Below are 4,330 nucleotides of genomic sequence, written 5' to 3'. Positions count from 1 at the left end.
CACACTCTTCAGGAGTGGGATTGAGGATGCATTAATGCACATAGACCTTGGAGAGGGGATAGCAAATTGATATTACATCAATTCTCCCGCTCTCTCATGTCACTCCCCCTTCACTAACCTGTTTGTGAGTGTGTGTGTGTGTGTGTGTGTGTGTGCGCATGCATGTGTGTGGCATTCTGGAATGTGTGTGCCACTCTGGCGCTCTTGCCAAGCGGCAGTTTAGAATACTGATCAATCTAATGCTTGCATATTCCGCAGACACACACACACACACACTCACCCCTCCGCGTTGAGGGCATTTAAGGCTATTAGAGTGTGAGAGCCGCAGAAGAAAGGCCCTGAATGGACTGACTGGCAGCTGTATTCAACATGGGTAAACCTGGCACCAAACCAGAACACAGTGCGAGTCGGCATTGTTGTTCTCGCTCTGAAAGGCTCTTTAGACGAGATGAGAGGTGACACTAAGAGGTGCAGAGGAGAGGTTTTATGATTCACGGGCTGAACTCACGAGTGTGTGTGTGTGTGTATGTGTGTGTGTCCATTGAGAGGGAAGTTGTTTGTGCTTATCTATGTGAGGAACATCGATTAGTTGTGTAGTTTGTTTTTCAGAGGTTTGCTGAGGTTGAGAAAGTCTTGTTTGGACGTGTGTGTGAATGGCTGCCATAAGACTCATGCCAAATATTTACCACAATAACATATTGAGATAGCAAAAACAAGATCAAAAAACACTAATAGAGTATACTGTTTGATCATCAGAATGTTTTACAAGAAACAAATAAAGAAGCTGCAGCTGAGAGAGTTCGCCAAACATTTTTGTAGCAGCTGAGTGATCTTCCAAAAGTTAGACACACAAATAGAAACACAAATGCTTAGCCTATGGTGACAAATTTGAAGCACGGGCTCTATATTAGCTTGGTTTCTGAGGGAAAAGGAGACTAGATGATTATCTTTTTATAACTGCCACATTTTTCCAGCAGTGGGTGGGCTGGTCACTGATAAATGAATGTAGGCCGAACACTGGGTGAATTTCAGTCCACCGACTCTCCGCCTTCTGAGGAGCAAAAGTCCAGCTCTGTCTTGACTGAACGATTTTAGTCAGCATACTGTGTAACTCTTAGTGAAATATTAAGCCATTTTTCCCTGCTCATGTTGAGATGCTAGAAAGGGTATTGAAGGGATTGGGAACTGAAAAAAATGGCAGCTAATGCCATCCGGGGCTCATTTTGTGCACTTTCTGGTTTTCGAGTGTCTGCATGTACCCATCCTTCAACATTTTGCTCTGTCTAAAATCTCAAAGAAATGGCTGAAGTGCTGGGAACAGCGTCCAGTCTGTTCTGTGATTGCCCAGAGCATTAGGTAACAAAATGTACCATCATTTGCCACCCACTGTTCTTCTTTTAGGAGGGTGAGTCAAGGGTAAGTCAGACAGAGAGCCACGGCAAAGCAGAAAAGCATGCTGTTAAAACATCCCAAGACCAAAATGGACCAAAATGCTTCAGGACATTAGAGCAGATTTCTGCCAGCAGCCGGGGTCAGCCTAAAATTCAAAACTCTGTTGCAATCCAGTAGGGATTTTGGAATCCCTACAGAACACATATTTGGGGCGCCCCGTTGGCTCACCGAATAGAGCGCGTACCATAAGGCTCAGTCCTTCCAGCAGCGACCTGGGTTTGAATCCGGCCCGCGGTCCTTTGCTGCATGTCCTCCCCTCACTCTCTCTCCCATACCTTCCTGTCTCTCTCTCACTGTATCTGCCTAATAAAGCATAAAATGCCAAAAATAAATCTTAAAAAAAAAAAAAAAAAGAGAACACATATTAACTTCTCTCAATAGTTTAATAATTTCCCTCAAAAATATGTGATATTCGCACTTCATAAGCCCCAGACTGAGCAAAGCACACTTAGAGCCCAATTCATGTGCAACAACTTCCTTACTGACTGCTATAAGCACTAATTAAGAGGCTATTGAGGGAAATCTCATATACTTGTAGAATACGATGCAGAATAAGGTGCTAATAAGCAGTTTGTAATGATTAATAATGAACCAATACACTACTAATATGCATGTTAATAAGCAGCTTAGTTGTTAAAATGTGTTCCCTAATCTAAAGTGTTACAGTTGTTTCATATGTAAACTGCTCCCAAGCACAAAAAATATAGTCAGTCAAACCAAACCAGGTACATTTCAGGCCAAACCGGACCAATCAAAGTCCAAACCAGTGTAATCCAGACCGGAGCTTTTTCCGGTCCAAAACATCCAAACCCATTGTTCCTGATCATTCGTTTTGCTCGGTCACGGCCGTCAGCCCCACAGTCCTCAGTGTTAAAGTGAGCTTCTATAAATAGCCTGAGCAGTATCAGTCTCACTTGCCTATTATCCCCCCACCGCAAAACAAGGCTCTAGTCTTTCCTCGGGCCCCGTGCCGTGCCTTTGTGCTGCTCTCTATCTGTCAGAGGTATCACTGTCTCTGCCTTCTGCTTCTGCCACCAAAGGAGAGGATATCAGGTTGCTGGTTCAATCCCTTGTAGCACTGCAGACTCCCCTGGGTGTCTGTGGATGGGGAGGTGTGTGTGTGTGTGTGTGTGTGTGCATGCGTGCGTGCGTGCATTTGTATGCTGACATGGGCCATGGCCTGCCCCCGCCCAGAGACAGCCTGTCCTCTGGAGACAGAAAGATGGATGGATCAATGGAAAAAGGCAGGCAGGCACAAACACAGGGCCCCACAAACTAAATGACACAAACACAGACACAAAAAATTGTGCTTTGCTTGTCACTTCAGTCGGTGAAGTTGTTTAACTGGTAATGCTGTGGGACTGTTTGTGTCAGTTGTGTGAGGAAGGTAAGGAGAGACAGAGAAGAATACTGATTACTAGTGTAGTTTAATTTGATTCGACATCTCTCTCTCTCTCCCTCCCTCTCTTTTCCTCCCCCAGGCATTCGCACACTTTCGCTCAGTTATGAAGTGATACAGATTAGCAAGATACTACAGTGTTTGCTGCGATCACAGTAGCAACATCAGGGTCAGCATTCGGTCATAGTCAGTTGAACTACAGCTGCTGTCCAGTCGGGGATGCCAGTGCTGAACTTGGCTAATGGTTCATTTGCATTCGGTAGCCCAGTGGGCACTCGTTCAGTGTAAAAGAGGCTGTTTTATCTGAAGGGTAAGGAAACCGTTCAGGCCCTCATGTTGGGAAGCATAATCCCTGCTGATGAGAGCAAAGAAAAAATTCCCTCCAGGAATCAATAAAGTCTCTTATTATCACATAGTTATCATTACTGTTTCTCTTAGCTGTGTGTGTTTGGAGAACAGGACTTAGGCCGGCTTACGTTTTTCTTTTTTTCTGACATTTGTTGTCAATATTCAGTGAACTGCCCTTCAGTTGAATTTGAATGCCAACCTGCTGCCCTTAGTAGCATGAACTGGACAGAATCTCATCATGCTAGTTGTTGAAGCCGTGATTGAGTTGTTTCATCCTTCCCTCTGGGCGTTTGATTCCTCTAACATCATTACTGTCGGCTATACGTGGACTTTTCACTCCTCCAAGTGTCTATTTTCAGCTTTTTTCCCACAAGTACCCATGTGAGTCATGTTGCATTCCACGTCTCCAAATGAAAAAAGGTTGAAATTTGACAGGCTGGTGCTGCTAAATATAGAGATGGGCTTTGGTGAGAAAAGATGTCTAACTATAGGGGAGGCTGATTAGATAAGTCGGGCGTAGAAGGGTCTAGATTGGCTTTCCGGGAATTCGTTACACATAGAATTAGATTTCTAAAACATGGCCCGTCAAGCTACAGCAGATCTGTGATTGAATCCTGACCACTCTCTGTGGTGAGACACTGCTTTGCTGATTCACCTGTTTACCAATATCACTTTTTTCTTTTTTTTAGAAAAGTTTTCCCCTCAGGTCAGGTGGAAAATATGCACAAAGTACACAGTGCACATGACAGAGAGTGACAGGGTCAAGCTTTGTGATACCTGACTGAATAAGGAAAACACATGTGAAACAGTAACAGTTGAGGTATGTTTGCAGCGGAGTGGTGACAGGTAGGCTAGAAGAGTCGGGACGTGTTAGCACAGGCTCTGAATGCTGCTCGTCCACATCCCACAAGGCAAGCATCGCCAACCTGCAACAGTACCTACCTTGTAGTCTAGGCATTGCACAACGCTCGCTGCACTCGAGTAAACCTCTTTGCAGACTTTTGATGTAAATTGAGTTCCTGAGATGTTGTTTTCGTACCCGTGATGCATTAAAACTCGAATCCTACACATGGACACATCCGCTTCACGTCCCATAATGCTGTGGTGTTTCTGTCTGTCCTGCAGGAGTGT

This window comes from Centroberyx affinis, unplaced genomic scaffold (genome assembly GCF_046629955.1).
Source record: "Centroberyx affinis isolate AG114_WGS23_722 - 3 ecotype Tasmania unplaced genomic scaffold, CSIRO-AGI_Caff_v1 ptg004814l_1, whole genome shotgun sequence".
Lineage (NCBI taxonomy): Eukaryota > Metazoa > Chordata > Actinopteri > Beryciformes > Berycidae > Centroberyx > Centroberyx affinis.
This window is presented reverse-complemented; position numbering follows the sequence as displayed.